At 36.8% G+C, this 13757-nt stretch overlaps 1 protein-coding gene across 3 annotated transcripts in view; it reads left to right on the top strand.

Moving 5' to 3' along the window:
• The window catches only part of ACOX3 (acyl-CoA oxidase 3, pristanoyl), a 272680-nt gene that overhangs the window by 72263 nt on the left and 186660 nt on the right, over window positions 1-13757 (top strand). The window lies entirely within an intron of this gene.

Raw genomic sequence — 13757 nt, 5'->3', positions numbered from 1 at the left:
GGGAATCTTTAATTCTATAGCTTGTTGGAGGGAATTTATCAGTTTGTAGTCTTGTGGTTAGAGCCCTGATCTGGGAATGAGGAAATTTGTATTCATTTCCCAGATTTGCCACTGACTCATTATGGATTAAGTGGCTTGTTCCAGGTCACACATCCTCACTGTTTGTTTTTCTTTTAAAAAATGGGGATGTAGTGAAATCTTGTCTGTACTAATAGAGGAGAAAATGTGGTAATGAATCATTCAGAAATAGCTTACTTTGGTTTAGGTTGTGATAATCGTCTATTTGGCACTGGATGTATCTTGAATTCTAGGAATTCACAGTACAAAACAACTTGGTTATAAAATATCTGTGACAAAAAATGTATTTCACTAATCAAATATTCCCTCTATGCCCAATAATGTTTACTTTTATGGAAAGAATTATGTATGTCAATCATACTGTAATCAAAAAGTGTACCCTGCATATTAGCCATGTATTTTATGTATGTGTTTTTGTATTTTTGTATATATTGTTATATGCACACATATGTATAATAGAGAGATACACGTATATTATAATTATAATCACCCTTTCTGTCCTATACGCTATCTTTGTGCCCTTTAGTAACATTGTTTTAATTTAAAAAATCAACCTACATTCTTAGGGAGCAACTGGAAAAAATGGTGGATAGAGCTTGGAATCAGGGAAGACTCATCTTTATGAGTTTAAATCCAACCTCAGATACCTACTACCTGTGTTACCTTGAGCAAATCATTTAACCCTGTTTGGCTCGGTTTCCTTGTCTGTAAAATGAACTGAAGAAAGAAATGGCAAATCACTCCAGTAACCCAAATGGGATCATAAAGAGTTGGACATGATTGAAATGACTCAAGAACAACAACAAATCTACATTCTCAGATACTTAGTTTAATTTTTCACATTTGCTAAAACCTTATTGTCCTCGGAGGATATCATTTCCTTGCCAATCGTCTGGAGCCTATTCCTTCCATTTCCCTCCAAATTACTAGGTCATAAGAAAGGGTTGAGGATTATATAAACTTTTGCCACCTTTGACTCCTACCATATTATACTCACTGGCAAGTCCTATGATTTCATTTTATGTCATCTTACATCTTTTTCCTTTTATCTACTCTTGCTACCATCATGCTCATTCAGGACTTATGGGATTATACAATTGAGAATTGGAAGGGGCCTTAGAAATTAACTAATCTAATCTCATTTGGCAGAAAAGGACTTTCAATACTTTTGAAATTTTAAAATTTATTTTAAACATCTTTTTCTTTTAAAATTTTCAGTGTCAAATTCTCACTCTCCCATCTTTCCCCTGACTACTGTGAAGGCAAACAAAACGATATCAATTATACATGTGAAATGATGGAAAACATTTCCATATTAGCTATATTACAAAAAATTAAGAAAACAAGAAAATATATACTTCATTTTTCACTCAGAGTTTATTTGTTCTTTCTAGAAAGGTGCACAGCATTTTTTTTCATCATGAACTGTGGAATTGCTTGGATCATTATGTTGATCAGAGCAGCCAAGTCTTTTATAGTTGATAATCATTACAACATTGCTGTTGCTGTGTTCTCACTAGTTCTTACTTCGCTGTTCACCAGTTCATGTACATCTTGCCTTGTTTTTTTTGAAAACCACCCCCTTCATCATTTCTATATAGTATAATATGTGTGTGTGTGTGTGTGTGTGTGTGTGTGTATATATATATATATATATATATATATATATATGTAATTATATAGAGTATAGTAGTATTCTATCACATTGATTTTCTGGAACTTATTCAATCATTCCTCAATTTATGAACAAGTCCTCAATTTCTAATTCCTTGCTACTACAAAAAAAGCTATAAATATTTTTGTGCTTGAAGGTCTTTTTCAATTTTTTTTATCTTTTTGATATTTAGTGTTAGTAGTAGTATTACTGGTTCAAAGGTAGGCACAGTTGTATAGCCTTTTAAGTATAGATCTTTGTTGTTCTCCAGAATGGTTGGATCAGTTCACAACTTCACCAAAAGTTTATCAGTGTATCTATTTTCTCTCATCCCTTCTGATATATGTAAAGTGGTACCTTAGTTTTAATTTGTATTTCTCTAAATAATACTTGATTTAAGCACACTTTCTCATGTGAGTAAAGATTTGATTTCTTCTTCTGAAAAACTGTTCATATTTTTGACCATTTAATCATGGGAAGAATAGCTTTTATTTTGATAAATTTGATTCACTCCCTTATGTATTTGAGAAAAGAAGCTTTTTTTCAGTGAAATTTTCTATAAAAAATTTTAATACTTCTCCATCTATGGCACCTTTTTAGCAAAATGTAATTTTTCTACTCACCTCTTTTAATTACATCTATTTTTGCCTTTATTTTGACATCATGATTGCTCTCTTTCCTTTTTTACTTGAGATAAAGCACAATAGAGTTTGCTTTGGTACTTTATTTTAATTTTGTGAATTTCTATTTTATGTGTCTCTTATAAACAATACATTGTTGGATTCTGATTTCTAGCTGACATTTTTTTGCAAGGCAATGGGGTTAAGTGGCTTGCCCAAGGCCACACAGCTACCTAGTTTTTAAGTGTCTGAGGCCAGATTTGAACTCAGGTACTCCTGACTCCAGGGTCAGTGCTCTTTCCACTGCGCCATCTAGCCACCCCTGGATTCTGATTTCTAATCCATTTTGTTATCCATTTCTATTTTGAAGGTGAGCTCATTTCCTTCCTATCTGCAGTTATGATTAATAATTATGTATTTCTCTCTATCCTATTTTGTTTTATTTCACCTGTAATCTCTTTCTGACTAGTTATCTGACCCCTTACCATTTGTGTTGTAGCCACTTGTGTTCACTTGGGGCTCAAAAATTCTGCATCATAGACATGTCTTGCAAACTCCCTACGTTGTCTTAGGCTGGTAGAATTCCTATCTCTGATTTCTTTTTATTTGTCTCTGCTGCTCCAAAATTTCAGAAATTATTTTAAAGTAGAAAGTTGGGAGAGTTCAGCCTGTATGCTGCCATCTTTCTTCCACTCTTTTAATTTTCATTCCTCCTTACCACATTTCTTGCCATAATCCTCGTCTTGCAATGTTACAATATTTTAGTCCATCCATCAATTTGTTCCTGCTATTGTGATTCTTAGTCTAGTTTTCTTCCCTTTATCTTCAATAACCTCGTTCCATCTGATTTATACTATCTTTCCCCTTTCTTATTAATTTTATCTATCAATATTTTCCCATCTTCTTCAATAACTTATAACCTGGCTCCTCATTTTCTTCTTTGCTTCTTTCCCTCCCATCATCTTTCATGATTTCAATATTTCTAGCATACTTACTGACCTCAGAGTCCTGCTTCACCCTTATTGACCTTAGACTTTATCCTCACCTGAATTTTCTTCATTCCTTATTCTTTTCTCTTTCCCATTTCTTTACTCTTTTTCAATTTGTTCTTTTGTTTCATTATGATCTATTCCATCTTCTAATGTTTTCTAACTCATAGAATTTCATCATGTGATAGCCAGTCCTTAGAGGACCCATGCACAGTCCTTTGTCAGATCCCTTATTGAAGTTTTTCAAAGGGGACCATTATATCTTTATCTTTTATAGAACAATATTTTTCCCAGAAGTGTTTAAATGAAATGTTTGGAAAGTTTAATCTTCTTTCCTCAGAGTCATTATAATGGGATTATACTTGACTTCAAATTCAATGAAAACACATTTGGAAAGAAACTGGAGTTTATTTTTTTTCCTGTTTTTCTGTTCAGAATTTTCTCTGCTCACATACTTTGCTGGGAACAAAGTGAAATAGACTTATCTTTTTAAAAAGTGATTGTTACAGATTTATTTCTAGAAAGATAATCTTTAACAAAGATCCTGAGTTTTTGTCCTGACTCATACATGGAGCTGAGTGATCCTGGGGAAATTGCTGAAACTCGCTAATCCTTTAAATGGGGATATTTATCATTGTAAGACTTACTTCCTAGGAAACTCAACCCAAGCAGAATGGAACTCCATAGTAAATAGTTTTCATGACATTATCTAACTGTCAAAACTCTACACATGATGATCAGTCTCCTGGTGATTATTTGGTCTGCATTTAGTCTTGCTTATCTTCCAAAGACTCAAGGATGAAGATGGTGGAGAAAAGCCAGGCACTGTCCTAAGGTCTCCTGGATTTCCCTCAGAACTAATATGAATCAATCATCTTAACAGAATTCAAATCCACAAAATCCAGAAAGAGCAAAGGAGAAGAACATTTACCAACAAGGTCTGTCTCAGGGGAACGTGGTTGTAACCAGGGACAGAGAGCAGAGAGCCAGTTCAGGGGTAGTAGGGTGAGATCCAGGACTAACCTCAGAACAGCAACTAAAGCTTTTGATTTTGTAAGCAAGCAGGAGAGCTCCAGTGAAGTTGAAGGGAGACTTCCAGCACAGCAAGCAGGAGATCTCCAGCACAGCAGCTAGGCATCAATCCATTCAGCTCCACTGGCCTGAAAGACCAGGACCATTTGCCCTAAATTTTCAGCAGAATTCACCTTGACCCCCCCATCCCTGTGAGAGCAAGGGACCCTTCCCAGAACAAACACAGTAACAACCTCCCCACCCACCCTCACCCCTAGGCTCAGGTGTGGGCAGCAGATCTCTCTCAGTACTGAGTGAATAATAAGGAGATTAACTGTCTAGCCCAAGGGTCCAGTACACATTGTTCAAGGATAATTCAGACCCTGCTGCTCCCTCTCATCCCCCAGGCCTAGGGATTGGGCCACAACTCAAGGTCACAGACACTTCAGAAATAGCCTCTAGAGCCCCATAGTGGCCCTCCCATTTTGAGTTACTAAGCCTGGTGAGCAAAGCTTCTAGGCTTCCAAACCCCAAGATCTGTGAACCAGCCCCTCTCTCAAGACAAGATCCTAGGAAAATGAAGAAAGGCCAGCAGAAAGGGGGACCATTGAAAGCTTCCTTGAAGACAAAGATCATAATTCAGAGAGATCTAGAACTTCTCAGGTAAATATGAATTGGTCTTCAGCCAAGAAAGTTTTCCTAGAAGATATCTGGAAGGAATTTAAATATCAACTGGAAAAACTGGGAAAAGAAACCCAAGAGTAGTTTAAAAATTTAATTGGAAAAATCGGGAAAAGAAATCCAAGAGAAAATTAACTTCTTGCAAGAGAAAATTAACACCTTGCAAAAAGAAAAAAAATCCTTGGAAAATACAGTTGGACATGTGCAAGAAGAAAATAATTCTTTCGAAATCACAATTGAGCAGAAAACTCCTTCAGAAATAGAAATGACCAATTGGAAAAGGAGTTACAAAAGGTCAATGAAGAATATCTTCTTTAAAAAAAGTAGATTCTGTGGAAACTAATTGCTTCATGAGACAACAAGAATCTGTTAAACAAAACCAAAAAATCAAAAACATAGAAGAAAATATAAAATAGCTCATCACCAAAACTACTGACCTAAAGAATAGATCCAGAAGAGACAACTTAAGAATCATTGGACTTCCTGTACACATTTCAGATTAAAAAAAAAACCTTGATCAATATTTCAGGATCTTTAATTGCCTGGAAATCACAGAACCAGAAGGCAAAATAGTTGTTGAAAGTATGCATCAGGGGCATCTAGGTGGTGCAGTGGATAAAGCACCAGCTCTGGATTCAGGAGCACCTGAGCTCAAATCTGGACTCAGACACTTAATAATTACCTAGCTGTGTGGCCTTGGGCAATCCACTTAACCCCATTGCCTTGCAAAAAATTAAAAAAAAAGAAAGTATACATCGATCCCCTCCTGAAAGGGATCCCCAAATGAAAAATACCAAGGAATATTGTGGCCAAATGCCAGACCTATTGGATAAAAGAGAAGATCCTATAAGCAGCCAGAAAAAACAATTTAGATAGCAAGGAACCACATTAAGTATTACACAGGACCCAGCTGCATCAACATTAAGGGATTGAAGGGCATGAAATACTGTATTCTGAAGAGGAAGGGAGCTTGGAATGTAGCCAAGAATTCACTATCCTGCAAAACTGAGTCTTCTCTCCCAATGGAAAAGATGAACATTTAATGAAAGAGGACAGTTCCAACTTTTCCTGACTAAAAGACCAGAGCTAAATAGAAAATTTGGACTTGGGGCGGAGCCAATATGGCAACAAGAGAGGAACATCTCTTAGGCCCTCTCTCATAAAACTTATAAACTAAGGACTCGAACTAAATTTTCGAGAGACAGAACCCACGGAGCAATCCAGTGATGCAGTTCTCCTTCTCAAGATAAGCTGGAAAAGAACAGAAAGGCTCTGCTCCCTAGGGTTGGAGGGGCAACCCGCCAGAGGGTTGGCCTGCCAGAGCAAAAGAACTTCAGTCTCCCGGAGGCAGCCCTAGGGCACTGAGAGCCACAGCTCACAGCAGTGGGGAAGTTTCCTGAGCTATACCGGGGGTAGTAGCAGGCACAACCTGGGGGAGCAGGGGTGACCTCTGCCACAGTGAGCATGTGAAGCCAAGCCCTCAGGGCACACAGCAAGCAATGTGGTCTTGCAGCAGCCCAGATCCAGGAAACAGAAGCAGGCATAGCTGGTAAGTAGAAACCCCCAGGGCATTAGCGCATTGAACCTAGGGAGGGGAGTGAACAGAGAGACTGCTGAGCTCTTTCCTCTGTCCCTGGAACAGGACTCTGGGGTTCTGACCACATTCAGATCCTGATTGCAGTCTAGGGCCCCCCCCATAGAACAGCAGGCCCCCCCCAACTCAGCCCCGTGGCAGAGGGGGACGCTAAAGGTCATTCACAGATCAGGAGGGAGGTCAGAGCCTTACACACTGAGATCCTTGTGGGAGTGTCCCAAAAGCTCAGGAAGCACCCCCAAAACAGGCTTAGGCTGGGAAAATGAGCAAGCAGAGACAAAAGAGGAATACCATTGAGAAATATTTTCCATGTGAGCCCAAGAAGGATCAAAACACTCAGTCTGAAGATGAGGAAGCACAAGCTCCTACATCTAAAGACTCCAAGAAAAACAAATTGGGATCAGGCTATGACAAAGCTCAAAAAAGACTTTGAAAATCAAATGAGGGAGATGGAAGAAAAATGGGGAAAAGAAGTCAGAGAAATGCAGGAAAAACAAGAAAATGAAGTCAGCAGCTTAGTCAAGGAAATCCAAAAAAATGCTGAAGAAAATAGCATGCTAAAAACCAGCTTAGGTCAAATGGATAAAACAGGTCAAAAAGTTATTGAGGAGAAGAATGCTTTAAAAAACAGAATTGGCCAGATGGAAAAAGAGATAAGAAAGGTCTCTGAGGAAAAGAAATCATTCAGACAAAGAATAGAACTCAGGGAGATTGATGAATTTACGAGAAGTCAGGACTCAATACTTCAAAACCAAAAGAATGAAAAATTAGAAGGAAATGTGAAACATCTCATTGAAAAAACAGCTGATATGGAAAACAGATTTAGGAAAGATAATCTAAAAATTATTGGAATACCTGAATGTCATGATCAGGAAAAGAACCTTGACATTATTTTCAAAGAATTACTACAGGAAAATTGCCCTGATATCCTAGAAGCAGAGGGCAAAATAGAAATGGAGAAAATCCAATGACCCCCCCCCAAGAAAGAGATCCCAAAATACCAACCCCCAGGAATATTGTAGCCAAGTTCCAGAACTCCCAAGTCAAAGAGAAAGTATTACAATCAGCCAGAAGGATGCAATTCAGATATCATGGTGCTTCAATCAGGATCTCACAGGACTTAGCAGCAACTACATTAAAAGCTCCTAGGGCTTGGAATATATTATACTGGAAGGTAAAAGAGCTTAGAATGAACCCAGGAATCAACTACCCAGCAAAACTGAATGTCCTCTTACAGGAAAAAAGATGGACTTTCAATGAACCAAAGGAATTTCAAATGTTCTTGTTGGAATGGCCAGAGCTGAACAGAAGGTTTGATCTTCAAATACAGGACTTAGGTGAAGCATAGAGAGTGGAGGAGAAAGGGAAAATATGAGGGACTTAATGATGTTGAACTGCATGTATTCCTATATAGAAAAATGACACTGATAATGCTCATATTAGCCTTCTCAATTAACAGAGCAAGTAGAAGGAGCTTTTATAGATGAAGCACAAGAGAAAATTGAATTTGAAGATATATTGTGGTGTAAAAATGTAGTGAATAGAACAAAAGGGAAATGTAATGGGAGAAAGAAAAAGGAGAGGAGGAATAGGCTAAGATATTTCATATAATAAGATTTTTTCTTTATTACAATGAGCTATTGCAATGATATAGAAGGGGGAAGGCAAGGGGGAATGAAGGAATATTCGCTCTCATCAGAGGTGGCTAGGAGAGGAAACAGCATATATACTCAATGGGGTATAGAGATGTGGAGTAAGAAGGAGAGAAGGGGGACAACAGGAAGGGGTGGGGATGTGAATGATGGAGGAGAGGATGGACCATGGGGGGAGAGTGGCCAGATATAACACATTTTCTTTTTTACTTCTTGCAAGGGTCTGGGATTGGATGGCCTGTCCAGGACCATAGGGCCAGGTAGATGCTGGGCCTAAGGGGTGGTATGGGGACTTGGGGTCTCTTGGCCCCAGGACCAGGGATCTGTCTGCTGCACCACTTAGCTGCCCTACAGCAGAGTCAGAGTGAAAGGAGAGAGAAAATATAGTACATGGTAGTGGAGAAATACCAAAGGAGGGAGCTACAATCAGCAATGGCAATGGGGGAAAATTATGGAAGTAACTTTTGTGATGGACTTATCATAAAGAATGTGATCCATCCGCAACAGAGTTGGTGGTGTTGGAATACAGACTGAAGCACATTTATTATTTTTATTATTTGGTTGGGGGATGCAGGGAAAATGGGGCTGAGTGGCCTGCCTTGGGCCACATAGCAGGGTGACCATTGGGTGTCTGAGGCCAGATTTGGACCCAGGTGCTCCAGGCTCAAGGGCCAGTGTTCTGTCCTCCACCCAACCACCCCTACTATTATCACTATTTTATTTTATTTGGGATCTTTTTATTCTTTTTTTGGTTTTTGCAGGGCAGTGGGGTTGGGGTGGCTTGCATGTCACACAGCTGGGTGATTGTTGGGTGTACAGGGCCGGATATGGGCTCAGGTGCTTCTGGCTCCAGGGCAGGTGCTCCATCCACTGCACTACCCGGCCATACCTACAATTATTATTGTTATTTTTTTAATTTTAATTTTAATTTTTTTCTTTCCCTTTTACTTTATTGCTCAAGCAAATCTATATTTTTTGAGAGAGGGGGTATTTTTTTTACTCTTAAACAAGGATATGTTGTTAATGTATAAAAAACATTATTTGTACAAAATGAAAAATAAATAAATATTAAATAAAAAAAGAAAATTTGGACTTTAAGCAGGAGACTCAAGAGACACATGAAAAGGTAAAAGATGGGAAAAGATAAAAAATATTGCTTTCCAATAAGATGAAACTTGCTATATCCCCATCTGGGAGAAAGATTTTCATAACGCTTAAGAATTATAGCTTTTTAAAAACAGTATCTCCTTAAAAAGAGGGGTCAATAAAGAGATGGATGGATGGAAGTGATTTAATGGGGTAAATCACATTACATGAAGAAGTACAAAGGACCTATTGCAATAGAGGGGAAGGGAGGGTGTGAGAACTGACTGAATCTTTCTCTCATCCTTTCAAATATTGAAAGGAGAAAGGGGAAAGAGGAAGGTGGGAGGAAAAGTGGAACTAACATAAGAAAAGGGAGGAAGAGGGGCAAAGGGAAAGGGGGAAAGATAGGGGAGGGATGGCTATAAGGGAGCAAACACACTGAAGGAGGTGGTATTCAGAAGTCAAATATAGCTAAAGTGAAAAAAGGGGAAAAATACAAATAGAGGGAAGATAGCATGGAAGGCAATAAAGAGTTAGTTATTATAACTTTGAATGTGAATTGGTGGAACTTTCCCATAAAATATAAATGAATAGCAGAGTGGGAATCCTACAATTTGCTGATTACAAGAAACTCATTTGAAGCAGAGAAATAATGTATAGACTAAAGGTAAAAGTTTGGAGTAGAATGTATCATGCTTCAGCCAAAATGAAAAAGGCAGAGGTAGCCATCCTTAGACAAAGCAGCTGCTAAAATAGATCTCAGGAAGGAAACTATATCTTCTTAAAAGGTACCATAGTCATTGTCACAATTTCAACATTAAATATGTTTGCACCAAGTAGTAAGGCATCCAAATTCTTAGAGGAGAAGCTGAATGAGTTACAGGAAGACATAAACAGTAGAATTCTATTAGTGGGAGATCTCAACCCTCCTCTCTCAGATTTAGATGAATCTAATGATGTAATAAACAGGAAGGAAGTTAAGGAGGTAAACAGAATGTTAGAAAACATAGACATTATAGACCTTTGGAGAAAATTGAATAGGAATAGAAAAAAATATGCTTTTTTTTCCTGCAATACATGGCCCTTAGACAAAAATTGACCATGTACTAATGCATAAAAACCTTATAATCAAATGCATAAAGGTAGAAATAGTGAATACTTCCTTCTCAGATCATAATGCAATAAAAATCATGTGCAGTAATGGGCCATGGAGAGAGAGATCTAAAACTAATTAGAAACTAAATAACCTCATTTTAAAGAATAAGTAGATCAAACAACAAATTATAGAGAGAATGATTTCATCCTAGATGATGACAATAACGAGACAACATACCAAAACTTATGAATATCGCCAAGGCAGTTATTAGGGGATATACTAAATCTTTAACTGCTTACATGAATAAAATAAAGATAAAATTAATGAACAAAGCGTGCAACTAAAAAAATTAAGAGAAAGAACAAATCAAAAACCCTCAATTACATACCAAGTTAGAAATTCTAAAAATTAATACAATTTAAAGAAAGAAAACTATTGAACTAATAAAACCAAGAGCTGGTTTTATGAAAATCTGATTAAAAATCAAAAATTTGATTAAAAAAGAAATAAGATAACCAAATTACTAGTGTCATAAATGAAAAAAGGTGAGCTCACAACAGTGAGGAAATTTAAATAATAATTCAGAATTATTTTTCCCAACTCTATGCCAATAAATTTGATAATCTAAGTGAAATGGATGAATATAAGTATTCCAGGTTAAATGAAGAGGAAATTAAATACCTAAATAACCCTATCTTAGAAAAAGAAATTCAACAAGCTATCATTGAACTCCCTAAGAAAAAATCTCCAGGATCAGACAGATTCACAAGTAAATTCTATAAGCATTTAAGGAGGAATTGGTTCCAATTCTATATAAACTCCTTGGAAAGTAGGTGAAGATGGAACTCTGCATAATTCCTTCTATGCCACCATAATGGTGCTGATACCCAAACCAGGAAGAGTCAAAGCAGAAAATTATAGACCAATTTGCCTAATGAATATGAATGCAAAAATCTTAAATAAAATCTTAGCAAAGCGATTGCAAGAAGTTATCACTAGGATAATACACTGTGACTAAGCAGGATTTATCCTAGTAATGGAGTGTTGGTTCAATATTAGGAAAACTGTTAGTATAATTGACTATATCAGTAACAAACCTAAAAGAAATCATATGATTGATAATCTCAATAGATGCTGAAAAAGCCTTTGACAAAATACAGCACCCATTCCTACTAAAAACACTAGAAAGCATAGAAATAGATGGATTGCTCCTTAGAATGGTAAACAGTACTCTCTGAAACCATCATCAAGCATTATATTCAATGAGGATGAACTAGAGGCATTTCCAGTAAGATCAGGGGTGAAACAAGGATGCCCATTTTCACCACTACTATTCAATATTGTATTTGGAATGTTAGCTTTGACAATAAGAGACAAAAAAGAAATTGAAGGAATTAGAATTGGGAAGGAAGAAACAAAACTCTCACTCTGCAGATTACATGATAGTATACCTAGAGGATCCTAAAAAATCTAAAAACCTACTATAATAAATTAGCATCTTTAGCAAAGTCACTGGATACAAAATAGGCCCTCATAAATCCTCAGCATTTCTAGATATTACTAGAAAGATATAGCAGCAAGAGCTAGAAAGAGAAATTCCATTCAAAGTAACTTTGGATAATATAAAATAGTTGGGAGTCTACCTGCCAAGGCAGAGTGAGAAATTCTGTGAAAGCAACTGCAAAACATTTCTCTCACAAACAAATGAGATTTAAAAAACTGGGCAAATATCAATTGCTCATGTATAATAAACTACTCATTTAGTACCTTACCAATCAAACTTCCAAAGAATTACTTTAATGAGCTAGAAATAATTGCATCTAAATTCATATGAAGAAACAAAAAAATCAAGAATTTCCAGGGATTTAATGGAAAAAAAGTGCAGAAGTGGCTTAGCCTTATCAGATCTAAAATTATATTATAAAGCATCAGTCATCAAAACTGTCTGGTATTGGCTAAAAAATAAGAGTGGTGAATCAGTGGAAGAGACTGTGTGCAATAGCAGGAAATAATTATAGTAATCTACTGTTTGATAAACCCAGAGAGTCCAACTTCTGGGATAACAACTCTCTTTGACTAAAAACTGTTGGGAAAATTCAAAGTTAGTATAGCAGAAACTTGTATTGGACCAACATCTCACACCCTAGACCAAGATACCAAGATAAGATCAAAATGGGTACAGGCTTTAGACATAAAAGACAATATTATAAGCAAACTAGGAGATCAAGGAATAGTTTACCTGTAAGATCTATGGAAAGGGAAGCAGTTTATGACCAAGGAAGAGATGAAGAACATCATTAAAAACAAATTAGATAATTTTGATTATGTTAAAAAGCTTTTGCACAAACAAAACCACTGTAACCAAGATCAAAAGAAATGAAGCAAATTGGGAAACAGTTTTTGCAACTAGTATTTCTGACAAAGGACTTATTTCTAAAATATACTAAGAACTGAGTCAAATTAATAAAAAAAAACAAGCCATTCTCCAAATGAAAATGGTCAAAGTATATGCAAAGGCAATTTACAGATGAGATCAAAGCTATCCATAGTCATATGAAAAATTGCTCTAAATCATTACTGATAATAGAAATGCAAATTAAAGTAGCTCTGAGATGCTATCTCACACCTATCAGATTGGTCAATATTACTAGAAAGGACAATGTTCCATGTTGGAAAGGATATGGGATATCTTCGGACACTAATGCATTTTTGGTGGAGTTGTGAACTCATCCAACCTTTCTAAAGAGCATTCTTGAATTATGCCCAAAGAGCAATAAAAATGTGCATACCCTTTGATCCAGTAATACCATTATTGGGTCTATACCCTGAAGAGATCATGCAAAAGGGTAAAAAACATCATTTGTACAAAAAATATTCATAGCAGCCCTGTTCATGCTAGCAAAGAATTGGAGATTGAATGAATGTCCCTCAACTGGAGAATGGCTGAACAAATTGTGGTTTATGTATGTTATGGAACACTTTTGTTCTTTTAGAAACCAAGAAGGATGGGATTTCAGAGAACCCTTGAAAGACTTGCATGAACTGATGTTGAGTGAGATGAGCAGAACCAGAGGAACATTGTACACCCTAAAAGCAACACGGGGGTGATGATCAACCTTAATGTACTTGTTCATTCCATCAATGCCATAATAAGGGAAAAATTTAGAGTACCTACGATGGAGGATACCACAAATATCCATAGAAAGAACTGTGGAGGGGTAGGTAGATAGAGCACCAGCCCTGGAGTCAGGAGGACCTGAGCTCAAACACACAATAATTGCCTAGTTATGTGAACT

Source organism: Macrotis lagotis, chromosome 3 (genome assembly GCF_037893015.1).
Source record: "Macrotis lagotis isolate mMagLag1 chromosome 3, bilby.v1.9.chrom.fasta, whole genome shotgun sequence".
Classification (NCBI taxonomy): Eukaryota; Metazoa; Chordata; class Mammalia; order Peramelemorphia; family Peramelidae; genus Macrotis; species Macrotis lagotis.
Note: the sequence above shows the minus strand (reverse complement) of the source record. Positions and strands in the feature narration are given on the sequence as shown.